The sequence below is a fragment of the Zea mays genome, chromosome 3 (genome assembly GCF_902167145.1).
Source record: "Zea mays cultivar B73 chromosome 3, Zm-B73-REFERENCE-NAM-5.0, whole genome shotgun sequence".
NCBI lineage: Eukaryota > Viridiplantae > Streptophyta > Magnoliopsida > Poales > Poaceae > Zea > Zea mays.
The window spans coordinates 150,929,952-150,957,674 of NC_050098.1; the positions used below are offsets into that span (position 1 = coordinate 150,929,952).

Here is a 27,723-nt window from a genome sequence, read left to right on the forward strand (position 1 = left end):
CCGCGAACGCCAGGATTTTTGCATCCGCCATTTTCGCCGCCGGAGGGACGGGAGCGCGCCATAGAGGTTGTTCCCCTGGAGGCTGAGGTCGCGCAGCGCCGCGAGCGAGGGGAGCGACGGCGAGAGCGTCCCCGCCAGGCCGGCGTTCTTGAGGTCGAGGTTGTCGACACGGCCCTCTTGCCCTAGCTCGGATCCGCCTGGGCACGCCACGGCACCGCCCTCGCCGGCCCCGCCGGCACGGTGCTCGTCCTCACCGACCTCCCCGCGCTATCCTACACCCCCTCCGGATCCGCCAAGTGGGTGAAGCATCCCCTCTCTCTGTCGTCCAAGCCGCGGAGCCCCATACTGGCCTCCGACGCCGTCTTCGCCGGGAAGCGGGAGGAGCACCTCGCCAGCGAAGAGCTCGTCGGGGCAGGAGGGCGAGGCGGACGGCGGCGGCGCGCGCGGCGGCGGCCCCTGCTGCTGTCAGGTGTCGATGCGGGAGAGGAGGGCGTGGACCTGGCCGAGCTCCACCGCGAGGCGGTTCCGGAGCGCGCGGGCCTCGCGGTGGCCTAGGGACGCCGGGCGGAACTTAACGTAGTCGGTCGTCGCGCCGCGGCTTGGACTTGGACCCGTCGGCGCGCGGGTGGGGCTAGGGTTGGGGGTATGGGCTCGAGCGGGGCGCGCGTCTCCCCCCAGTTGTGGTGGTGGCCCCCTCCCCATCCGGCCAGAAGGGAGGAGGCCATCGGCGGCGCCGGTGAGGTCCCGCGAGCTCGACTGGTGCGCTGGCAATTCAGATCATAGGGAGAGGGAGAGAGCTCGGGAGCGGGAGAGAGGGAGGATGCAGGTGGACTGGTGGAGTGGAGAAGACGGGAAATTTTTTCCCGAGTGGCGGGCGGATCTGGCCGGCGTCAGGAGAGGAGGGATCCGCGCTGTTGGTAGGATGAGTGGACGGATGGGATGGCTCAAGACTTTCGTCTCCGAGAGTCGGTGCGTGGCCGTGGACTCTTGGGTTTGACTGGTCATTGGGGCACAGATAATTGTCATGTGGGGTCACAGTGTGCGGTGGGGCCGTAGTCTTGGTGTGAGGGCCTCATGGCAGTAGAGTTAATCTCTACTAACTATTAAGATAGGAGTGTAGACTGCCCCCACCTCCCTACCCCGCCCGCCCGCGAACGCCAGGATTTTCGCATCCGCCATTTTTGCCGCTGGAGGGACGCCATGCCTCGAAAGGACAGGAGCGCGCCAGAGAGGCTGTTCCCCTGAAGGCTGAGGTCGTGCAGCGCCACAAGCGAGGGGAGCGACGGCGGGAGCGTCCCCGCCAGGCCGGCGTTCTTGAGGTTGAGGTTGTCGACGTGGCCCTCTTGCCCCAGCTCGGATTCGCCTGGGCGCGCCACGGCACCACCCTCGTTGGCCCCGCTGGCATGGTGCTCGTCCTCACCGAGCTCGCCGCGCTATCCTACACCCCCTCCGGATCCGCCAAGTGGATGAAGCATCCCCTCTCTCTGCCGTCCAAGCCGCGGAGCCCCATACTGGCCCCCGACGCCGTCTTCGCGCTCTGCGACGTCGACACGCCGTGGCGCAGCTAGTGGAAGCTCTTTTCCTGTCCGTTTGCCATGCTCACGGGGCTGGGCGCCCGTGGAGCGAGCGGCGTGGGGAGACGTCTTCGAGGTCCTCAAGCGTCCCCAGCTCCTGGCTGGGGCCGGCAGCCGGCGGGTCCTTATGATCGGCGGGCTCTTGTCCTCCTTCGCCGTGGATGCGTCGTGCTCCACGGTGAAAGCTCTCTTGTGAGTTTTGGTGTTTGGATGACAACTCAATTAAAGGACTAACAAGTGTACTAAGTGTTGAACAGGTGCTTAAGGTAAAGCCTACAGGGTTCAACACAAGTGAACAAATGTGATGGTCCAAGAACTGGATTATGGATAGATAATGGGCATCACAAGTAAGATGGACATTGCAAAAGTGATACTCGGGTGCGTAGCTCGGAGACAACTGATCAAGCCAAGGACGGAGGCAAGAAGAGCTTCGAGGTACCAAGTGCACGGGAGAAGGTCAAGGAGGCTGAGGAACCCAAAGCCAAGGGTGAAGAAGAAGGCTTGCAAAGTCAAGGGTGATTGAGTTGAGAACAGCTACGGCACATCAAGGATCACTACATAAGGACGTGACTTACAACCAATGAGGTAACATCTACAGTTATGTGGTGTAAGTCATAAGGCTCAAGATCAAGCTCTAAGAAGAAGATCAAGGTCACTAGAAGGAGAACAAGTGTCAAAACCAGAACTGGAAGCAGCCCAAAAGAGCTAAGTTCATCTTGATCTTTAGTTTGGGTTGTTCCTATGTTTGGAGATGTGCTATGTGACCTTTGCAGGATGTTGGAGCAAAGAAATGTCAATCTAGATCAAGTCAAGCCGACTTGATGATTTATGAGTCCAACATCAAAGCTCAAGCATATGAAATGCTATAGATGTACTTCCTCCGTTTCTTTTTATTTGTCGCTGGATAGTGTAAAATTGCACTATCCAGCGACAAATAAAAAGAAACGGAGGGAGTAATACTTAAGAGAAGGTATGTTTCTAGACTTAGTACATTGGTTTTTGTGTACTAATATACTTGTCTAAGTGCTAGAAACAGAAGGAAGAAGAAAAGGAAAGAGGTGCAAATGGCTTGGCTGTGTACAGCCAAGACTCAGCTCAGTCTGGCACACCGGACTGTCCGGTGGTACACCGGACAGTGTCCGGTGCGCCAGGTTGAACTCCGGTGAACAGGCCGCTCTCGGGAGAAGTCTGGCGACGTACGGCTATAATTCACCGGACTGTCTGGTGGTGCACCGGACTGTCCGGTGAGCCAACGGTCGGCTGGGCCAACGGTCGGCCGCGCAATCAGCGCGTGACGCGTGGCCGAGCCAACGGTCAGATGGGGCACCGGACTGTCCGGTGTGCACCGGACAGTGTCCGGTGCGCCAACGGCTCCAGGACAGCAACGGTCGACTGCTCCATTTATGGAAGGAAATCAGGCACCGGACAGTGTCCAATGGTGCACCGGACTGTCTGGTGCGCCACCCGACAGAAGGCAAGATCTGCCTTCCTGAATTGCTTCCAACGGCTCCTAGGCCCCTTGTGCCTATAAAAGGGACCCCTAGGCGCCTCAAGCGAAATATAAGCGCAGACAACAAGTGTAGACATCACTCGAATCAATTCTCACTCTCCCTCTTGTGTGTAACTCTATAGTTTGTGTAGAAGGCACAGCTATAAGCCTTTAGAGAGAGGAGAAGTGCTGCTAAGAGCTAGAGCAAGGTCTTGAGCGTATCGTTACTCTACCGAGGTGCTGCCGAGAAGTTTGTAAGCAGCCACGGTGTTGTTGTAACCCAACTCAATAGTGAAAGGCTCTATCTGTCATACTGATAGATCTGAGCAAACGGAGGAAGGAGTTGAAATAGACTCCAAGCCCAGGTGTGGCTAACTCCAACGAGGACTAGGCAAGCATTTCAGGCTTGGCCGAACCTCGGGATAAATCCATGCGTCTGTGTGCTCTGTTCTGTATTATATCCTGACTCTCTGTCTTACTCGCTTTTATATCTGCACTTCAACACTTGTCTGTGGTATAATCTTTATATGAAGTGCAGGACATATTGAGACAGGATCTCCGATTCCGCTGCAACCTACTCGAAGGATCTTCTCATTCCACTGCGTACGAAGTCTTCGAGTAGAGTAAGAATTTCAAGTTATAAAGTGATAATTTTTATTCGCCTATTCACCCCCCTCTAGGCGACATCCAGATCCTGTTCCCGGGTCAAAGGGAACTTTCAATTGGTATCAGAGCTAGGCCTCTCCAGTGTGAGCTTAGCCGTCCGGAGATAACGATGTCGTCACAAGAGGTAACTGTAGAACTTCGTTTAGGCGATGGTTCTAATTACAAATCTTGGTCTGTCTCTATTTACAAAGCTTTCATGAATATTGATCCTGATTTGAGATAGATCTTTAGTAGAAAGATTTTTCCCTCTGATTTTAGTAAAAATCCTTCTAATGAAGAACTAAGATGTTTATCTCTCAATCACCATGCTTGCAACATCTTAGTTGACTCTCTTTCTAGAAGTGCTTATTTTGCCATCATGAGCAGTGATAGTGATCTATTTGTTGATGCTCATGATTTATGGAATAGAATTAAAGAAAAATATTCTGTGGCAAACTGTGATGCTCCTACTCCCTATATTACTTGTATTACTAACCATTCAGAGGGAGAAGAACAAGAACGATGGCACCCAAACGATGAATCCACCTCGTCGACAGGTTTGTTCTCCACTAGTGATAAATGTTTTATTGCTAACAATGACGGTGGAGACGAAAGCCATGATGAGGAGGAATATGAGGATGATAGCGAGGATGAATCCTCATCATCACAAGGTACATTTTCCTATATTGCTTCCACTGACATTAATGACAGGGAAAATGAGACCGATGATGTGGAAGAAGAGGAGATTCGCCGTTTCTACAACCATCTCAACAAAGCGGACAAAGCTCTCTTGGTTAAGTTATTGAGAAGGAACAAGGAACAAGGCGAGACGCTTCTCAGGCTAGAGGAGACTCTCATCAAAACAAACAACAGCCTGGAAAAGATGACCAAAGAACATGAGGAGCTAAAGTGCTCTCATGATGTCTTGGTCCAATGGTATGATTCAATGTCAATTGAGCAAAGTAATAATGATGACGCTCTATCTAATGTTGCTCAACTTAAAACTGAAAATTCTATGCTTAGAAGTCAAGTAGAAACAATGAATTTAGAAAAGCTTGCTCTTAGTGAAAAGTATGATACGTTGTCATACTCTCATAGTAAACTAGTTGATGATCATATCATGCTCGATATTGCTCATGAGGTAGTAATTACTAGTTTAAACTCATATGAACCTCATTCTTGCACTAGTAATCAATTGGTCAAAATATTATCATGTGCTGACCTCCACCGCCCCAAGAAAGGCCAATCTTTGTTTGAGAAACAAGTTGCAGGATCAAAAAGGAAATTGCTTGGGAACAAGAAACAAAGACAATTAAGGAGAAGATGCCTTGCTCGACCTCCGCAAGATATCTACGAACACGTGGTGAAGAAGCTTGAGGAAGGAGAAACCGCAGCAAGGGTCAAACTCCATGAGAAGGATGTTCCCAAAGCAATAAATAAAGAAATAAACATGAACAAGGAAAAAGGTAAAAATTCAATTAATCATGTTGTTTGCACTGATCATCTCTCCATGTCATTTAAGTACAAAAAGGGAAAAGAAAAAAGGAGGTGCTTCAAGTGCAAGAAGTTAGGCCACCTCATCGCGTCTTGTCCGTACCAAGACAAGAATGAAGGGACAAGGAGTTGTTTTGGATGCAACAATCAGGACCACACGATCACTTCATGTCCGGTCATGAAGAATCAAGGATGTGCATCCTCCAAGGTGACCCTCACCAAGGAAAATGACAAACAGCAAGCGTCACGTCAGGTTGAGCGACGCTTCTGCTACAAGTGTGGTGAGCAGGGTCATCTATCCAAGGTATGTTATAAAGGTAAGATTCCTAAGCAAGTGAATTTGTCTCAATTTTATTCGCGTAGGAGACCCAAATCATACACTTGTGCTAGATCTATAACGAGATCACCTAGAACTAGCACAAAGGCAATTTGGGTACCAAAGGCACATTTAGATGATCATTATGGACCCATCCCGCGATGGGTACCAAACTGTGCTAACTAGACCATGCAGGTGCCTTGAGATGGACTGGAGACCATGGGAGAGCTTAAGACGGTTATCTAAAACTCTATGCCTAAGCTGTTAATTGTTTTGGTGTTTATTGACCCAAGGTTGAATTATTGTGAGACACTAATCCCATGTTCATCTCAAGTGAAATAAGGTGTATAGGTCCTTAATCATTATTGGTGAATCAAACAAAGGACCTTGATGAGATTCTTCAACTTGCTCTCCATAGGATGGTACCCTTGTATCGTAAGTACTTTGTTGATAATCAGTATTGCTCGGTGTGTTACCTGTCCTTGGAGTAGTTATGTCTCTTGATTGCCTGTGTTGAGTATCTTTCAATCAATGATTAGTGATTTCCAAGATCGTAACCATGCGTGCTTAATCATGATTAGGTGCTCTCAATTGGTATCTTATCATTGCTTAATCATTCTTTGGGTAACTTATCATTTTAGATATCCTCCATGATTAACTCTTGTTGTGTTCGTGAATAAACCTGCATCCAGTTGTGAGTTATGCTATATGGTTTTATGATTAGCCTGTGTGAAATGTGACATATTGCTTAGTTTATATGATGACCCTATTGTGGCACTATGTGTTATGCCTCTAATGCCTCTAATGCATTCTCTCGAGCTACGAAGTGCATAAATAATAGGGAACTTTCAGTTGGTTTGTGGTAATAACTGGTGCTCTCATGGCCATACTGGTAAAAGGCAAAGGTATGTTGTGATCCCCTCTAGTTCTGAGGAAGCTAGAATGTGCAAAGTGCAAGTCATTCAAATACTTGATGCACAACTTGAGGAGGAGCACACATAACTTGTGTCTTTTAAGACTAACTGTTTCTTGAGCAATCTTGTACAGTCTCAAGGTGGAAAAAGAAGACGAGCATGAAATGGAGCAATCAGGACTTGGGTACCTCTGTAAGTCAAGTAATTGGTATCTTAAGTCATGAGTAATTGTATATCCCTAGATTGCTCATGCTCTATAATATTTGGTGATACTCTATGCCTATCCTTAAATATCATGGAGCTATGATAATAAATGATCTTGCAATTGGTATCTTTCAATTGGTAGCCGTGATAGTTTGCTTCAATTGACATCTCTTGATAATCATTAGAATAGAAGTTTCTTCTTGTGCCCAATTCTATAACTTATTCTAAGTTTGGTGTCTTAGCAACAAGAAAAGGTTAGGATAAAGAATCAGGCACAAGTGTGGAGAAGCTCTCGAGAGATTAAATACTTTCAAGATGGGAAGTGCACTACAACATGGTAAAGGTTCAAAAGGAAGTATTAATCTTTTTGCGTATATGTATCTTACTTAAATGTTGGTGGTGCATATGTTCAATAAGTAAGGGGGAGTGTTGATAGTGTGTTTTTCCTCCTAAAACACCCTGCTGTCCCTTGACATCATCCTATGTTCTTGCTTGAGTATGGTTTTTGGTGTTTGATGTCAAAGGGGGAGAATTTGTGCATTAAAGCTTATCTCAACCTGAGAGGAAAGCTTATCCTAAGGGGTGATGTGTTAGTTTGAGCTTTGCCAGTGTGATATTCATATGCTTCTTGCAGTATTATATGTGTTGCATCACATGGACTAGTGTTTCCGCTGCGATGAATTATTTGGCTTCTATAGAGTAATAGATAGTCATGTGGTTAATGGTGCTTTAAGACTAAAGGTGCTTTAAGATTGCTTTAAATTGGTATCTTAGTTTGAATTGGTATCTTAATGGTGAATGCCTTAAGACTAAAGGTGCTTTAAGATTGCTTTAAATTGGTATCTTAGTTTAAATTGGTATCTTAATGGTGAATGCCTTAAGACTAAAGGTGCTTTAAGATTGCTTTAAATTGGTATCTTAGTTTAAATTGGTATCTTAATGGTGAATAGTGGTAGGTTGATATTCCTGTGATATATCCACTAATTTGAATGGTGTTTAACTCTGATTATGTGCATTTGTGTGTTATAGCATCATGGTTTGATTCTTGACACAATGCATCCTAAAAAGTGCTGAGGTGTAGAAATGTTCCGAATTGCCTAAGTATGTGCAATTTGGCGTCTGAGGCCAAAATTATGTTTTTGAAGTAAGCACATATTTAGGGGGAGCATTCTATAAACTTAGAATTCAAAATTTGTGCTTAAAATCTTATTCTTATGTAAGCTTTAATTGTGTTGCCATCAATCACTAAAAAGGGGGAGATTGAAAGCTCTCTTGTGAGTTTTGGTGTTTGGATGACAACTCAATTAAAGGACTAACAAGTGTACTAAGTGTTGAACAGGTGCTTAAGGTAAAGCCTACAGGGTTCAACACAAGTGAACAAATGTGATGGTCCAAGAACTGGATTATGGATAGATAATGGGCATCACAAGTAAGATGGACATTGCAAAAGTGATACTCGGGTGCGTAGCTCGGAGACAACTGATCAAGCCAAGGACGAAGGCAAGAAGAGCTTCGAGGTACCAAGTGCACGAGAGAAGGTCAAGGAGGCTGAGGAACCCAAAGCCAAGGGTGAAGAAGAAGGCTTGCAAAGTCAAGGGTGATTGAGTTGAGAACAGCTACGGCACATCAAGGATCACTACATAAGGACGTGACTTACAACCAATGAGGTAACATCTATAGTTATGTGGTGTAAGTCATAAGGCTCAAGATCAAGCTCTAAGAAGAAGATCAAGGTCACTAGAAGGAGAACAAGTGTCAAAACCAGAACTGGAAGCAGCCCAAAAGAGCTAAGTTCATCTTGATCTTTAGTTTGGGTTGTTCCTATGTTTGGAGATGTGCTATGTGACCTTTGCAGGATGTTGGAGCAAAGAAATGTCAATCTAGATCAAGTCAAGCCGACTTGATGATTTATGAGTCCAACATCAAAGATCAAGCATATGAAATGCTATAGATGTAATACTTAAGAGAAGGTATGTTTCTAGACTTAGTACATTGGTTTTTGTGTACTAATATACTTGTCTAAGTGCTAGAAACAGAAGGAAGAAGAAAAGGAAAGAGGTGCAAATGGCTTGGCTGTGTACAGCCAAGACTCAGCTCAGTCTGGCACACCGGACTGTCCGGTGCGCCAGGTTGAACTTCGGTGAACAGGCCGCTCTCGGGAGAAGTCTGGCGACGTACGACTATAATTCACCGGACTGTCCGGTGGTGCACCGGACTGTCCGGTGAGCCAACGGTCGGCTGGGCCAACGGTCGGCCGCGCAATCAGCGCGTGACGCGTGGCCGAGCCAACGGTCAGATGGGGCACCGGACTGTCCGGTGTGCACCGGACAGTGTCCGGTGCGCCAACGGCTCCAGGACAGCAACGGTCGACTGCTCCATTTATGGAAGGAAATCAGGCACCGGACAGTGTCCGGTGGTGCACCGGACTGTCCGGTGCGCCACCCGACAGAAGGCAAGATCTGCCTTCCTGGATTGCTTCCAACGGCTCCTAGGCCCCTTGTGCCTATAAAAGGGACCCCTAGGCGCCTCAAGCAAAATATAAGCGCAGCCAACAAGTGTAGACATCACTCGAATCAATTCTCACTCTCCCTCTTGTGTGTAACTCTATAGTTTGTGTAGAAGGCACAGCTATAAGCCTTTAGAGAGAGGAGAAGTGCTGCTAAGAGCTAGAGCAAGGTCTTGAGCGTATCGTTACTCTACTGAGGTGCTGCCGAGAAGTTTGTAAGCAGCCACGGTGTTGTTGTAACCCAACTCAATAGTGAAAGGCTCTATCTGTCATACTGACAGATCTGAGCAAACGGAGGAAGGAGTTGAAATAGACTCCAAGCCCAGGTGTGGCTAACTCCAACGAGGACTAGGCAAACATTTCAGGCTTGGCCGAACCTCGGGATAAATCCATGCGTCTGTGTGCTCTGTTCTGTATTATATCCTGACTCTCTGTCTTACTCGCTTTTATATCTGCACTTCAACACTTGTCTGTGGTATAATCTTTATTTGAAGTGCAGGACATATTGAGACAGGATCTCCGATTCCGCTGCAACCTACTCGAAGGATCTTCTCATTCCACTGCGTACGAAGTCTTCGAGTAGAGTAAGAATTTCAAGTTATAAAGTGATAATTTTTATTCGCCTATTCACCCCCCTCTAGGCGACATCCAGATCCTGTTCCCGGGTCAAAGGGAACTTTCACACGGTCTTAATACTCCGCCTAGATCTGGCCACCATGGAGTGGGAGGAAGTTGGGCGCATGCCGCCCAATATGTACCGCTGCTTCACTGGTCTATGCGAGGCTGCCTCGCAGGGAGGCGCCATACCGGCCGCTGCTGTCGGGGGTAACAAATAAGGTCAAAGTTTTCGGAGGCGATGGGAAGGTGTGGTTCGCAGGTAAGCGAGTGCGCGGGAAGCTTGCAATGTGGGAGGAAGATGAGATGGGGAGCAGTGGCAAGTGGGACTGGGTGGATGGTCTTCCAGGCTATGATGATGTAGAGAGCTTATTTTAGTACAAATAGCAACCGTATGTCCTACCTGATCTAAACCGCAACACTAATTTTTATTATGTGATGTTTTCCACTTATTATGTGATGTTCCACTATGCGAGGTTGTTGGTATAGAATTTATGTTGTATATTTGATCAAATAATTTGTGTGCCGTTGCAGCGTATGGCCACTGTACAGGCTCTTTGGATCGTGCGTTGCGACAGTCGTGATGCCTACTGCGCAAGTCACCAAACATAATGGCACGATTTTTCGTTGTACCGGTAAACACTAATGACTAACCCAATGACTTAGATTACTTGATTTGTTTTGTGTGCTTTGTGCTGAAGGTGTTTCTTAATTCTAGCATGGCAGACAGGAAGTGAATGTGGAGTTGAAGAAGGAAGTTGATGTATGGGGTATGATGTTGTTTGTGTGAAGTTTCCGATAATGAGTATATTGGTAGTTTCTTGTTTTTTTGCTTTCTATAAATGACATCTTTGACATTTTAAATTTTCATGGATGACTGATAAATATAACTGGTAAAATTTCATATGTGTTCATGTCCTTATCTGATTGTGTCAGCTCTCCTAATCATACAAATTCTAAAATAATCATATCATATAACTTTGATTCCTTTCAAATAAGTTAATTTATAAAACAACTATGTTTCTAAATGGATATATTGATTTCGTAGCAATGCACAAACATATATCTAGTAATAGTATTATTAGAGTTATCCTAAAATAATTGATGATTGGGCCATGCCGCCGCCAAAGGACGAGGCGCAGCCACTCAGGGCTCCAGCGGTCCTGCCCCATGCACGCATCAGATCACCACCATCGATGTGTCCATGCCCTCGCCACCTGCCCGCCCTAGCTGGTGGATTTGGATATCCGTCGGATATCCGATCCGACAGAGCCGGGTATGGATACGTGTTTTGACCCGTGGGTCAGATCCGAATCCGATCCGAAGTGGGGCGGACACGGATTAGGATATTACCTTCTACCCGCGGGTTATCCGTTGGATATCTGAAATCGACCCATAGCGTATTTTTTTGCCTAGCCCATATTATATAGCAAAGAACAGATCCTAACACCATAAACCCCACGCCTAACGCTCCCAATTTCCTATTGTTGGTTGCCCCTTATAGCAGTGCTAGCTTCCTGCGTTGTGCCTCGTGGTCCAAGTCTCATAGACCGTAACACCACTGACGGCTGGCTCTTCCAATCTCTAGTGCTCCTAACCGAGGTCGCAGGCCCATAATAATTCTTTTATTAAGTTTTTATTGTGTATGATGGTGAATTGGAAAGAAATTTGACTAATTATGCTATTGAACTGTTGAATAAATGATTGTGTCTGTCATATCCGACGGATATCCGAAACCCGACCGAAATTCGATGGGCACGGGCATGGATATAAATTTCTATCCGCGGGTACGGTCGCGGACGGATATTGATAGCAACCACGGATATAGTTGCGAACGGATATTTACAATATCTGATCCGAATTCGATCCGTTGCCATCTCTACGGCAGCTCACGTCCAGCGGCGCAGCCACTCGACGGCGCTCTGCTGGGCTTGGTAGGCCGGCCACACGAGCAGGAGAAGCCGCTCGGGTTCCGGCCTCTCCCCGGCGCCCGTCTTTTTTATATTTTAGCCTCTTTTACGAAAGTTTATCATAAATACATTTTTTAGTTTGATTTCAGAAAATAAATTTCACCTTGGTGTTATTATTATTATCGCTAAGATTACACATCTCGGTGTTAATATCAATGGCGCCAAGATACCGTTCGCCTCGCCAACGTGGTGCTTGGCCGGAGCTCGGCGCCCATAGCCGAGCTCTGTAACATGCATTCGCTATACTGTCTCTCTTGCTATGTCACGTGCTCTACGTGAGCCTATGCAAAGACACATCCATGCAAAAGGTCCACGTACATTTTTTAATCAAAACGACACGTACTTGCGAGCGAGGCAGCACAGCATGTGACTGGTCTTTTTTTCCCAATCGATTAACTAATTACCGTTTGGTTAGAGGGACTAATTTAGTATCTGGTTTTAGTACCGTTTAGTCTCTATTTTACCAAACGGATAGACTAAAATAGAGATTAATTAGCTTTAGTCTCTAGTCCCTTGCATAGGTGTTAAAAGGAACTAAAGTACAACATTTACTCCAATTGCTTTTTTCTAGAAAACTGACGTGAAACAAGAAAATTGTATTTTGATTTTTATATGTTACATTTAATGTATTTAAAATTTATTTAATCACTACAATCAAATAGTGTAGGGACTAAAGTTTAGTCCTTGGACTAAATTTTAGTCCTAAGACAAATGGAAGCAAACAGGGGGCCTAAATTGGTAGCAAACAAAGAGGGCTCCGTCCCGAAACATGTGTCGTTTTTATTATTTGAGGAATTGGTTTTATAAACTTTAATTATATATATATATATTATTTCTAATTATAGTATATAGCCAATTTTATTAGACAGACTATTTAATTTATCTGTACAAAGAGTAGACCGATATACTCTTAGTTTATGCTTCCTTAGTTCGTAAAAGACTATAACTATAATATATATGTATCAGTCCATCTAGATTAAAAAAGTTAAGCAACTTTATAATAAATGTTAATATTTTTTATAGATATTTTTAAAGTTAAAAATAGTTGACTCTTTGAAAAGTGAGAACGGGACAACATTTATAGACAAATGGAGCATTACTTATTTCGTAGTATAAATATGTATATTCTTAATACAAATCTAGTTAAAATGTATACGGTTTGACTTCCTAAGAACCGAGAATTGTGTGTGTGTGTGTGTTTTTTAAAAAATATAGTAGTTTGTGAGCCACATCGAGCGAGGGACGGTTAATTACAACAGCACAGTTCAACTACCAGTATTAATTCGGGACGAATCTATACAGCGTGCGTGCATTGATGGAAAGCATGGGCACAAAAAGAGTGGAGGTCGGGACGGGCAGCCGTGAAGTCCTTTTGCTCATGTGAAGGAGCGTCGTGTCGACCAATGCTATGATGGAGCTCATGTGAACAGCATCTGATCTGAACGATGCTTGCATGCGTTCTTGCATTGGCTCGTGCACTCATGATAGAGAGGATACGACGGAGCGAGCGAGAGAGTGAGCGTAGCGAGTGCATATTACGGAGCTCAGCCATGACTATTGGCGCCTAGCTAAGCGTCATATCAGGTGGCGAACAGAGACCTCGGCTCTATTGTTATTAACGTCGAGATCTATAACCTCGACGCTAATAATGATAGTGTCGATGTTAGAATTTTTTTAAAAAATAAAACTAAAAAGATGTATATATGTAAAACTTTCGAAAAAAAGAGCAAAATACAAAAAAAAAAAAAGACGGCCCGCCGTGCGCCCTTGGCCATCGCCATCACGTCCGGTCCCTGCTGCCCGCGATCGATGTCGCTTTCCGGCTCGCCTCCTTTTCCCTTGCTGGTTCCCATGGTTACTTCACGTCTTCACGGCACAACTGCTCCAATTTGCCGGCCGGTGCGCCATTCACCGGTGTCGCTGCTGCGACGTTGTCACGGGCTCACGGCGGCCGCTGGGCCGTCCCGTCCCTCCTTAGCCAGACATGAAGGCAAGGCAAGGCAAGGCTGGTGGTGCCTGCTGTCGTGATTGTGCAGGGCGACACCGGGATTCTGCCAGCCGCTGCCACCTGCCGGCTGCAGCCCTGCATCTGGTTTCGTGGTCCACCAGCCAGCCGCCCAGCCGGCCACGCACGTCAGGTCGAGTACGAACACACCCCCAGCCCTCAATGGTCGGCGCCAACTAACGTCAGGTCGTGCGTCTGACATCATCTCAGCATCTCCTTCGTTCGCCGTGAGCATCACCATTTTCAAAACCCTCAAATCCGAAATTAACTCACAAGCAGAAACTAGAAAATGAGATCGCATTACCTGCTCTACTTTTCAATACCCTCGTAGTTGAAAAATGTGGCCAGAGATTTCATTACCGGTGAACCTCCAGGCCATCGCGATTGTGAGTCTGTGACCAAGAGCGTCGAACAAAGATCGCCCCACGACTCCACGACAAACTACAGGCAACTGCCACGCGGACGTATGGTAATGATGTGCTGTGTTTCATGGACTAAAATTTAGCCAGGATGGTACCAGATGTTTCCAGATATATTACGAATATTAAATATAGTGTATTTATAAAAATAATTACACGGTTAAAGACTAAAAGACAAGACGAATTTATTAAATGTTAGGTACATAAGAACGAGGTACGCAAGACGAGGCCCATAAATCTCTCTCTGACCAATTTAACAACCAAGTTCTCGTCGTCGAGCAAGTATGCAAGACGGGGCAAACGACTAAGTCCCCGCCGAGCAATTTTGTGAGACAGGATGAACGACCAAGTCTCCGCCGAGCAAGTCTGCGAGACGGAGCGAACAACCAAACCACCGCCGAGAGGATCCACAAGGAGGGAACTCAGGCCGACACAAGGAGGGAATCCAGGCTCACACTGTCAGCCCACTACGGTTGCGATAAGACGCTTCTTCGTCATCCTCGGATGAGTCTTCATCACATATGTATTGGTCTTCATCAAAAGTGTCATCATTTTCTTCAATTGTTTGATAGTGTTCTTCACCTATTTCAAGATCATCTCCTTCATTCCAATGTTTGCATCTTGTTGTCCACACTTGACAAGCGAACTATAAAATGTCTTGACCTTCTCAATTTCCTTCGTGGCCTGCTCAGAAACTGCCTCGCTACTACCAGATGGTTTAACTAAATCCACATTTCAGTTGTTTATCTCCACATACACCTCTGCCACACCATCCTCAGTAATGCATTCAAACATGTATAGACAAGTCTTATCATCAGCAAGCCTTCTCAATCCATTGCTTAACTCTGCTCCAGTAAATAACTAGTGAAATCCACAATGACTTGTTCACTCAGAGCAACATGATCCAACAAATAACCCTTTAGTTATAGCAAGCTCAAGTTGTCCCTGTCTATGTGAGAGACATTGCAATAGAGCCATCAACATAGTTCAAGGAATGCCCATCAAACTCAAATTCGCCTCCAAAATGGAATCTAAGACTATCTCCAACAACTTACTCATACTCATACACATATTCAAACTACACTCTATAAACAATGCAAAAATAGTGTTTTGGTGACCATATAGGTGAACCGTTGTATATTGCACCGATATGGTCATCCAAAACACTGTTTTGCACTATTTCACATTGTACATTGCACTGTTTGTAGAGTGTAGTTTGAATATGGGTATGAGTATGAGTAAGCTGCTGAAGATAGTCGGAATGAAGTCTAGTGGATCCATAGGCCTCTCAATAGATTGAATAGAGTTCATGAAACCCCTATCCACAAAAACTAGGGATGTCAATGGGTCGAGTTCAGGTCGGGTGGAGCAAAAACCCGCCCGCGATCACACCCGTAAAGTCTACCTAAACTCGCCTGCGATGGCACCCGCGGGTGCAATTCTAAACCCGTACCCAAACCCATCAGGTTTCAGGTGGGTTTTGGGTTACCCGCGGGATTTTACTCAGTGTATACTTTTAAACAATAATTCAGCTATAAACAATTAAATATCAGCAATAATTGAGTTATATATATGATTTTAAGCCTTCTCACATTTAGCAATAACAAAACACTTCATGAATCATTAGCCAAGTTACTTATTCAAAATAATTACCATTGTATCTGTCGGGTGTGATAATTAGGGGTACCCATATTATCCCTCTAAAAACACACTCAGGAAAAGTTAAGACATAACCCCCGAAGGAAAGCAGCCGAGACACCTCCTAACATGAGGCCCACCGTGGAGATCTTCCCTACAGTCACTGAGGCCCCTCCACGAGGGTCTCTCGCCTCAAGCAAATCTCCGCTTCACCCGAAGTCACCACCGCTCCATACATCTCGCTCGAGCCGATCCCAGGCAGATAGGACAAAGGCACCCGAAGGCCGACGAGGGACACTCACATTTAATGCGCACAACTACCCCACGCAAAGGCATAGGAGCATAGTGACTACAAGACAGTGGTCATGTCCAGGCGCAACAACATGATTACGCTCCCACCACTGTGCACGCACGCCGCCTGCTATCCCTCCGATGGGACACCCAATACGACAAGAGAAGCAGACCGGCCCTCGGGCATAAATCTCCACCTCGCCCGACGCTGGGCTCGCCCTCAGGCGTAATCTCCGTCTCGCCCGACGCTGAGCTTGGCCTCTGGTGGTGTCTCCGCCTCGCCCGAGCTTGACTTTGGCTACTTTCCCTCCCCATATCGAGGGGTCCAGCACGGCGCGAGAGAGGAGGCTAGATAATGATCTCCACGAACGACCCCCTGGGTGGCTCCGAGGGATCGACCTCCTCAGCAACCCCCGCCCCTGAGCTCAGCGCAGCTTCAGGGGTATCGGAGATGGCGCGCAAGAGGTCGGAGACCGTGGGCGACGCTGCGCCCGTTGCAGTATCACCCGCCTCCGTCTCCTCCCCGGAGGAGACGGTAATGGCCTCCGTCGGCGACGTGGGGCGCGCGGGAACCACCTCGGTCGCAACGGTGTCGGGCTCAACTGACGCCCCAGGAGCGGGCTGGACCACCTGAAAGTCGCCTAGAGGGGGGGGGGTGAATAGGCAAATCTGAATGTTATAATTTAAGCACAACTACAAGCCGGGGTTAGCGTTAGAAATATAATTGAGTCTGAAAGAGAGGAAAAAACAAATCAACAAAGAAAAAAAGCAGATGAACACGGTGATTTGTTTTACCGAGGTTCAGTTCTTGCAAACCTACTCCCCGTTGAGGTGGTCATAAAGACCGGGTCTCTTTCAACCCTTTCCCTCTCTTAAACAATCACTTAGACCGAGTGAGCCTTTCTCTTCAATCGAATGGGACACTTAGTCCACTACAAGGACCACCACAACTTGGTATCTCTTGTTTTGATTACAAGTGTGTTGGAAACAAGAATAGAGGAAGAAGAAAAAGCGATCCAAGCGCAAGAGCTCAAAAGAACACAAAAGTCTCTCTCTCTAGTCACTAATTTGTTTGGAGTGATTCCGGACTTGGGAGAGGATTTGATCTCTTTGTTTGTGTCTTGGAATGAAGTCTAGAACTGTTGTATGAGGTTTGATGGCTGAAAACTTGGATACATTGAAGTGTGGTGGTTGGGGGGTATTTATAGCCCCAACCACCAAAATGACCGTTGGTGAAGGCTTCTGTCGTATGGCGCACTGGTCAGTCCGGTGCGCCACCGGACACTGTCCGGTGCGCCAGCCACGTCACCAGGCCGTTGGGTTCCGACCGTTGGAGCTTCTGACAACGGGGCCACCGGACTGTCCGGTGGTGCACCAGATAGCTCCTGTTCACTGTCCGGTGCGCCATCTGCGCCTGCTCTGACTTCTGCGCGCGCAGTCGGCACTGTTCACTGTTCTCTGTACCGTTGCAGACGACCGTTGGTGCGAGTAGCCGTTGCTCCGCTTGGCACACCGGACAGTCCGGTGAATTATAGCGCAGCGGGCTCCCCGAATTCCCGAAGGTGGCAAGTTTGGAGTTGAACTCCCTGGTGCACCGGACTCTTTCATGTGGTGCACTGGACACTGTCCGGTGGCACATCGGACTGTCCGGTGCGCCAGACCAGGGCTGCCTTTCGGTTCTCTTTTGCTCTATTTATTTGAACCCTTTTCTTGGACTTTTTATTGGTTTGTGTTGAACCTTTGGCACCTGTAAAACTTATAATCTAGAGCAAACTAGTTAGTCCAATTATTTGTGTTGGACAATTCAACCACCAAAATCATTTAGGAAAAGGTGTAAGCCTATTTCCCTTTCAATCTCCCCCTTTTTGGTGATTGATGCCAACACAAACCAAAGCAAATATATAAGTGCAGAATTGAACTAGTTTGAATAATGTAAGTGCAAAGGTTACTTGGAATTAAACCAATATACTTTTCATAAGATATGCATGGATGCTTTCTTCTATTTTAACATTTTGGACCACGCTTGCACCACTTGTTTTGTTTTTGCAAATATTCTGGAAATTCTTTTCAAAGTTCTTTTGCAAATAATCAAAGGTAAATGAATAAGAATTCGAGAAGCATTTTCAAGATTTGAAATTTTCTCCCCCTGTTTCAAATGCTTTTCATTTGACTAAACAACCCCTCCCCTTAATAAAATTCTCCTCTTAGTGTTCAAGAGGGTTTTAGATATAAATTTTGAAAGGGGTTATACCAATTTGAAAGTTCTATAAAAAATAAGATACCAATTAAAAAACCTTCTTTTAATACAAATTTGAGAAGACTACATTTTTTTAAATTGGTGGTGGTGCGGTCCTTTTGCTTTGGGCTAATACTTTCTCCCCCTTTGGCATGAATCGCCAAAAATGGATACTTGTGAGTGAAATATAAGCCCTTTTTCTTTCTCTCCCTTTGGTAAATAAAATAAGAGTGAAGATTATACCAAATTGGAGAACGGTGTGGAGCGACGACGAAGGATGAATAATTTGATGGAGTGAAGTGGAAGTCTTTTCTTCACCGAAGACTCCATTTCCCTTTCAATCTATGACTTAGCATGTAATACACTTGAAAACCACATTAGTCATTGCACATGAAAGAGAGATGATCAAAGGTATAACTGAGCTATGTGTGCAAAATATCAATCAAAATTCCTAGAATCAAGAATGTTTAGCTCATGCCGAAGTTTGGTAAAAGTTTTCTCATCTAATGGCTAGGTAAAGATATCGACCAATTGTTCTTTGATGTTAATATATGCAATCTCGATATCCCCCCTTTGTTGGTGATCCCTCAAAAAGTGATACCGAATGGCTATGTGTTTAGTGCGGCTGTGCTCAACGGGATTATCCGCCATGCAGATTGCACTCTCATTATCACATAGAAGAGGAACTTTGGTCAATTTGTAACCATAGTCCCTAAGGGTTTGCCTCATCCAAAGCAATTGCTCGCAACAATGGCCTGCGGCAATATACTCGGCTTCGGCGGTAGAAAGAGCTACAGAATTTTGTTTCTTAGAAGCCCAAGACACCAGAGATCTTTTCAAGAACTGGCAAGTCCCTGATGTGCTCTTTCTATCAATTTTACACCCTGCCCAATTAGCATCTGAATATCCTATTAAATCAAATGTGGATCCCCTGGGGTACCAAAGACCAAACTTAGGAGTATGAACTAAATATCTCAAGATTCGTTTCATGGCCCTAAGGTGAACTTCCTTAGGATCGGCTTGGAATCTTGCACACATGCATACAGAAAGCATAATATCCGGTCGAGATGCACATAAATAGAGTAAAGATCCTATCATTGACCGATATACCTTTTGATCTACATATTTACCTCCCGTGTCGAGGTTGAGATGCCCATTGGTTCCCATGGGTGTCTTGATGGGCTTGGCATCCTTCATCCCAAACTTGGTGAATATGTCTTGAATGTACTTCGTTTGGCTGATGAAGGTGCCCTCTTGGAGTTGCTTGACTTGAAATCCTAAGAAATACTTCAACTCCCCCATCATAGACATCTCGAATTTTGGAACCATTATCATACTAAACTCTTCACAAGTAGATTTGTTAGTAGACCCAAATATGATATCATCAACATAACTTTGGCATACAAACAAATCATTTGTAATAGTTTTAGTAAAGAGAGTAGGATCGGCTTTGCCGACTTTGAAGCCATTAGCGATAAGAAAATCTCTTAGGCATTCATACCATGCTCTTGGGGCTTGCTTGAGCCCATAAAGCGCCTTAGAGAGTTTATAGACATGGTTAGGGTACTCACTATCTTTAAAGCCGGGAGGTTGCTCAACATAGACCTCTTCCTTGATTGGTCCATTGAGGAAGGCACTTTTCATGTCCATTTGGTAAAGCTTAAAGCCATGGTAAGTAGCATAGGCAAGTAATATACGAATTGACTCAAGCCTAGCTACGGGTGCATAGGTTTCACCGAAATCCAAACCTTCGACTTGTGAATATCCCTTGGCCACAAGTCGGGCTTTGTTCCTTGTCACCACACCATGCTCATCTTGTTTGTTGCGAAAGACCCACTTGGTTCCTACAACATTTTGGTTAGGACGTGGAACTAAATGCCATACCTCATTCCTCATGAAGTTGTTGAGCTCCTCTTGCATTGCCAACACCCAATCCGAATCCCTTAATGCATCTTCTACCATGTATTGCTCAATAGAAGACACAAAGGAGTAATGTTCACAAAAATGAGCAACACGAGATCGAATGGTTACCCCCTTATGAATATCGCCGAGGATGGAGTTCACGGGATGATCTCTTTGTATTGCTTGGTGGACTCTTGGGTGTAGTGGTCTTGGACCCTCATCATCTTCCTTGTCTTGATCATGGGCATCTCCCCCTTGATCATTGTCCCCTTCTTGAGGTGGCTCATCTTCTTGATCTTCATTTTCATCCTCTTGAGCTTGATCCTTATCTTGAGTTGGTGGAGATGCTTGCATGGAGGAAGATGGTTGATCTTGTGCTTGTGGAGGCTCTTCGTATTCCTTAGGACACACATCCCTAATGGACATGTTCCTTAGCGCGACGCACGAAGCCTCTTCATCATCTAGCTCATCAAGATCAACTTGCTCGGTTAGGAGTTCATATGATGTCTTCTTGAGGATTCGGTGAAGGTAGAGACGGTTGATAGCGTAGCAAGCGATGTTAATTGCTTCTGCCCAAAACCGATCTGAAGTCTTGTACTCATCAAGCATGGTCCTTGCCATGTCAAGTAGAGTTCTATTCTTCCTCTCTACTACACCATTTGTTGAGGTGTGTAGGGAGAAGAGAACTCATGCTTGATGCCCTCATCCTCAAGGAAGCCTTCTATTTGTGAGTTCTTGAACTTCGTCCCGTTGTTGCTTCTAATCTTTTTGATCCTTAAGCCGAACTCATTTTGAGCCCGTCTCAAGAATCCCTTTAAGGTCTCTTGGGTTTGAGATTTTTCTTACAAAAAGAACACCCAAGTGAAGCGAGAATAATCATCCACAATTACAAAACAATACTTACTCCCGCCGATGCTTATGTAAGCTATCGGGCCGAATAGGTCCATGTGGAGTAGCTCGAGCGGCCTGTCAGTCGTCATGATGTTCTTGTGTGGATGATGAACACCAACTTGCTTTCCTGCTTGACATGCGCTACAAATCTTGTCTTTCTCAAAATGAACATTTGTTAGTCCCAAAATGTGCTCTCCCTTTAGAAGCTTGTGAAGATTCTTCATCCCAACGTGGGCTAGTCGGCGATGCCAGATGTAACACCCTGGTGTTACTGTTACTAAAATTTGAGCATGACATCATCAGCATTATCATTTCATATGTTTGACACACCTAGAGTGCATTCACTAGGCAGAAAATTCAAACAAGTTGTATTGTTATGGTATTTTGCAAATAAAACCCTAGTGTAGGATACTTAACCTTAAATAGGATTCTGAAGGGTAAACAAGAGCCAAATAGAGAAAATCCTAAAGTTTAAGTGAAATAGTCATAAAATATTCTTAAGAATGGACCTACATTACATTCACACCCTTGAGATATCAAAAATCCTAATTGGAACCCTGGAAAACCCTAAACCTAAACCCCAGGGGGTTAAGTGCAAAATCAGTGCACTTTTGGACTAAAGTGTAAAACCTATGATGTTAAGGCATATAAAGTCATTTGGTTCACAATCATGAAGATTTACAAGCTAAACCCTAAATTTTGGACTTATTTGCAAAAAGACCCCATGGGTGTTCTAGTGCTAAGTCTGAAAATCAGTGATATTGACTCCACTTTAGAGCTCTATATCTTCCAAAATATTGAGAATTTACCCTAGGTCACCACATCGATTTTGTAGCTCCATGAAAGGAAAACAACTTTGCTTAAGAGTGTAAGCATGGTTGTTATGAAGAAATTGGAGAAAATTACACCCAAAGATGGGTTGTCAGGCTGTTGAAGTCTGAATTTCAGACTGACAGTGGCCTAGAACCAAGTTTGAGAGCCATTTCGACCATGATCCAGTGAGAATCTATCTAGGGATGCTATAACAAAGATGAAGATGGTTTGTAGGGCTACAACTTTGCTGCAGAGCATTGGTCATGTTGCCTTATGAATTTGGGAGAAAATCGAGCTCAAAGATGGTCTGTCAGGTCAACTGAATACACTCTGCGATGGTACAATGTCTGGATTAGGCCGCCAGCTCAGAATCTCGCCGCCGGCGGTCCGCGCGACCGGATTTGTGATGGTCGCCGGGATTCGTGCCGCGGGCGTGTGGATTTCGCTCACCATGAAAAGATCTCGTCGCGGATGTGTATGAGCTACTATGGCCTCGCTGTCCCCTACCTTTTGCAACGGCGACGTGGCCTTATGGCCGTCTCCGGAGTTGCCGTGCTTCACAGCGACTGTGCCACGCTCCGAGCCTTTCACCACGTCGTCACTAGCCGCACTAGCTCACCGATAACCGCCGTAGCTCCTCAACCGGTGAGTGCCACGGTAAATCGCGCCGGTGACTCACCCCTTTCTCCGACCGCCGCGCGTCACCACTGCAATTCCCGGCCACCGCTGTTGCGCTCTATAAATTGAAGCCACCGCAAGCTCCGTACGGTAGTCAAGTACCCCGACACCTAGTATTGCCCTCAGTTGATCGCCAGCGAGCTCGAATTTCACAGTTCCCCCAATTTGGTTTTCCGCCACCGTGAAAACGACCTTACCACGGCCAGCGAAATTCCGGTCAGTTCATCCTCTCTGCTTTCTCGTTTGAGTACTCTCATGAACCCGTGATGCTCGTCGACCCACCTGATTGAACTGGACCGCCATAAATCGCCGGGAACACGTTGTTCTTTGGGTTGTCCGCGCTGTCACCGTGGCCAGAGACATTGGGATAGCCGTTTATGAAATTTAATGAGGGGAAACGCTCCTCAGGGCTAGAATTAGGTTTAAACCAGAGACTAGCGCCGGTCCTGAAGCGAGTCGGCTGGAACGCGAGCTCGCCAGAGCTCTGCCGCGCTCGTCGTCGTCGGGGACCTCGACTTGGAAGGGAATAGAACGTGGGGGGCTTTCTTGCAAACTATCAGCGACTCAGTGCAACAGTAAAAGAACCCACTTCGGGTTATCCAGAACGCCGAGGGATTTTTCGCAAAGCTGCCAGCACGGGCGCGGGCGCGTGCGCTTTCCGCCTGGGCTTGGGCCGCCTGGTTTGAATTCAGCCCAGCACTATTTAAGCTTTTCCCTTTTCTTTTTCAATGAAATTTTGGAAATCTGTAGAAAATTGTAGAAAAATCCTAAAAATGTCAAACCAATTTTCCTAGATTCCTAATTTCCCATAGTATTTATTAAAAATAGTTTCATGATTTTTAGGTCAAATAAGAATTTTGGAGCATTTAAAATAGCCTAAAACATTGTTTCTGGATTTTTATAAAATCAATAATAATTCCAAAAATCCCCAAACTTTTTATTTGAACTCTAAACATCATTTAGAAGCCTTGGGTAGAGTTTGGATTAATTTGGACCTTGTTTGATGCTTAGAACCTAAAACCCTACCGCCTGCCCTTTGAATTCCTTTACTGACTCCGAAAAACCCTAGTTTTCGGAAAACTGTGAAGGAAAGTTGTATTCAAGACCTTAGAAATAAACTTCTACTATTCTTGCACTCTCATGAGCATTGCATGGGAATTCATTCTTATATATATATATATATATATGGTTATATCTAGAAAACGAGGAAGAAGTTGAAGTAGAAGAAGAGAAGATTTCACCGCCACCACCTGCGGAACATCAGGCAGGAAATTGTTTTTACTTTGACATCTGTGGATCCGAGCTTGACTCACCTATAAACGAAGGCAAGTCCCGGTGCATTTGCCACCTCCTTGTGTTTCAAAAATCTTTTTCACTTGCTTGATGCATTAGGTGATAGGAGTTGATTGCTAAAACAATTCCTGCATTACCTTCCTTGGATTTGATTACCTTCCTTGAAATCCCTGTTTTACAAAAAGTTTTTTGATGCTTAGCCTTGCTTTAGAAAAAAAATGTTTTGTTTTTACAAAAGATGATGTGGCAAAAGTGGGTGGGATGTTTTCGAAAATAAAACTTGATGGTGGATCTATCATGGCCATGATGGATTCAACATCGGAAAAGATGTACCTCTGCCAGGTACCAAACTTTGGGTTTGAAATGATTAAGGTGAGACCGGACGGGTGACTTGCATGAGAAAGGAGTCTCAGTGTAGTGTCTCCGTCTGAGTCGATTAAGGACCGTCTCGATGTAGGCTTGCTGACCGAGGACCCTTTAACTGGTCACATGCCTCGTCATGGGTAAGCTTTGCCTCGGGCAGACTAAGGCTAGAATAATATAACACGCAATGGGAGTAGAGCGATGGCGAGAGTAGCGTGTACCCTCCGTGGCAAGAGGCTGGACAGTGGTGTATCTGTGCTCTCGGTTGACGTGAACCTGATCTGGTCTTAAGAACCCCGGTGGCGGGTTGACATATGCAAGGGTTAAGTGCTACATATGTCGTGTGATTGGAGATCCTCAACTGAGTATAATCGATTCGGATCGCCGTACCTTTGCGGTTATGAAGACTTGGTCACTGCCCTATACGTAGAACTCCAGTAAAGATGAAGGGATTGTTAAGAAATTGGCTAGTGCAGGTCAAGTGATTGATCTAGGGTAGAAAGAACTCTAGTTATAGATAATTTTACTTAACTAGACAAGTAAAATTGGATTTTTAAGGATCCACTTTAGTAAGCATTTCTGCAAAACAGAGTCTTTGATCATTGAGAAACCTTACCTTGACTCCCTTATAACCAGCATACCCTTGAGAGTCTTTTCTTTAGTCGGGTAAGACTTGCTGAGTAATTCTATACTCAGGGTTTTATTCCCCGTTGTTTTTAGGTGAGGAAGCAACCAACTTTTGTTGCTTCTGTTCTAAGGTGGTACCGAAGGAAGAACACCAGGAGTAAAGCTGCGGGAGGAATGGTTCCTCCATAAAAACTTTTGTTTAAAACTTATGGGAGGGTTTTTTTCCTCCCTTGATGTGTAATAATATTACTCTGCACTCATAGGTTATATCCTGGTCTGTAATATATAACTTTGTCTTACTTTTAAAATAAAGGTAAGTTTATGTAATCGCTTCCGCATTTTCGTATCTCCGATGATTTGTAATGTCTGCGTGATGGGTGAAACGCTCTTGGGAAAGGTGAGAAAAGGAGATACCAAACTTGTCAAGTGATTCAGGGGCACGTACAGGGTTGTCTGAGGTCCGTTGGACAAGGACAACTGTAGGTGGGCCTAATGACTTGGGAGGTTCCGTCACAGCTGGTATCGGAGCGAAGCCCTTCTCTGCAGATATTATGAGGCATCTTCAAAAGAATTTTCTAAATACTTATCTAGAAAATCTCTTCCCTTCTTACCTAAGTATTTCTGAAGAGTTTATCTTAAAGACCAGATAGTAAGTGTGCAACATATAGAAGGTGTGAATCAACTAAGGTTGATTCTGTAATTACACATGCATCATGCTAAGAACTATGCTAATAAAATTTTCCCCCTTAGAAAAATGCCGCCGCGCACGAGGAGAACTGCGCGCAAGCATACTGGCCCAATTGGTGTGCCATGTCATCAACTTGCCCCAAGACACGAGGATAGCAGTAGTGGGAGTAATGATCCGATCGGGGATCTTGAAGCGAAAGTTAATCAGCTTCAAACAGAACTCCAACGCAGGATTGACATATGGGTCGCGGATGGCGACAGAATCAATGAATTGAGAAGCGACATCCGCCGCCTGCGAGATCAGCTCGTGGATCGAGATTTAGCGCTCGACTGGGCGGTTCACTCTCGTTCGCTTGCCTAGGCTAAGGAGGCAAAAGCTCGAGCCCGAGTAGAAGAGCTTAGCTCAGCCATTGATAACCTGCAGGCTTATTGCAATACTCTACATGAAGAAGTTCATGTACTGTATTCACAATTGCACCCCAGTGTACCTACGAATCCTGTCGGGACAGAAGCCGGACCTTCTCATGTAGCGGGAGAAGCTTTTGGTGGCGAATTGGACCTTTTCAGGCCCCTCCCTCTATGAAGTTGGTCGATGAGTGGTCTCCTACGCCCGACAACGAGGCTACCAGGAGCAACAGGAAGCAGGAGTAGTATAGTGTAATAGTAGAAATAGTAGTGATGTATAATATGTAGTGTAATGCTGTTGTAAAATTTGAGTCTGTAACATTACTTTTTTAGTAATGTAAAATGGATGGTTTTCTTTGGCATATTATATTGTTTTCAAATGTTTGTTGCCACAGATGCCTTCCCGGACTCGTGCTCAGGATGGGGCCAGTACCTCCCGTGGGAGGGAGGCAACACCAAACCCACCTCCAGTATCCCCGACACTTGCCGAGGCCATCGCTGCCTTGGTAAACGCTACAGCAGATAATACCCACTTCCTGCGGGAGATGGCAGGTCAACAACTCCAACAACAAGGCGGGCGGGGCTATCCGCAAGGCCCCCGTGAGACATCTTATTTGGACTTCTCCGAGACGCGTCCTCCGTTGTTCGTCAAGACAGAAGATCCTTTAGAGGCGGATGAATGGATCCGCGTCATTGAGCAAAAATTTGGACTTCTTCGATGTTCCAAAACTCAGAAGCCCTTGTTCGCAGCTCAGCAATTGTGTGGCCCTGCCAGCACCTGGTGGGGGAACTTTGTGGCCGTTCAGCCGGCCGATCATCAGATTACATGGGATGAGTTTAAGCTGGCCTTCAGAGAGCATTACATACCTGAAGGAGTTCTCCACATGAAACATGAGGAATTCATGAAGTTGAAGCAAGGCGGAGATACTGTCACCTAGTATCTCAATAAATTTAATCACTTATCTCAGTATGCAATTGACCAAGTAAACACCGACATAAAGAAGAAGAACTGTTTCATGAGGGGTTTAAAAATGATTGGATGCAAAGGAAAATGGCTACCTACATCGACCTCACATACGGAAGGGCTGTCAGCACAGCGCTGGCAGTTGAATCTAAATATACAAGTTCTGGAAAGTCCAAGGGTTTTGGAGGTAACAGGACTAATCAGGGCCCCGAGAAAAGGCAACGGTTAGTTATCCGGCCTTTTAATCAGGGTTGTTCTTCATCACGCCCACCCTCCTTCCCATTTAAACAACCAGTGTTCATCCGTCCCAATGCTGCCCCACTACAACAAGTCAGCCGGGTGCCCCTGGCACTCGTTTCCCTGCCCTTCCCAGTTCGTCAACAGGCTGCTTCAATTGCGGAAAATCTGGGCACCTTATTAAGGATTGCCCCTACCCGAAGCAGAATCACGCAAACAATCAACAAGGTACTGGGAATTCTTCTCAAGCTAAGGGAAATGCAGGCAAGAATATAAAGAAGACGGGACAAATTTATTACACTCAAGTGGCTACCACACCGGACGACGAACCGATAATGATGGGTACGTTCCTCGTAGCCAAACACCCTGCACTGATTCTCTTTGATTCTGGTGCTTCGCATACATTCATCAGCAAGAAATTTGTGGAGCAACATTGCATTCCATACCATGAATCAAGGGAAGGGTTTAAAATACATTCGCCTGGGGGACAACTCTTTACCAAAGAAGTGGCTTACCAAGTGCCCGTAACATTGGCTGAACGAGACTT

General features: G+C 45.6%; 1 pseudogene; it reads left to right on the forward strand.

Annotated features, from left to right (window-relative positions):
* Positions 1–820: 820 nt before the first annotated feature.
* LOC103652267 (SKP1-interacting partner 15-like) lies at positions 821–10,135 on the forward strand (annotated as a pseudogene).
* The last annotated feature ends 17,588 nt before the right edge of the window (positions 10,136–27,723 follow it).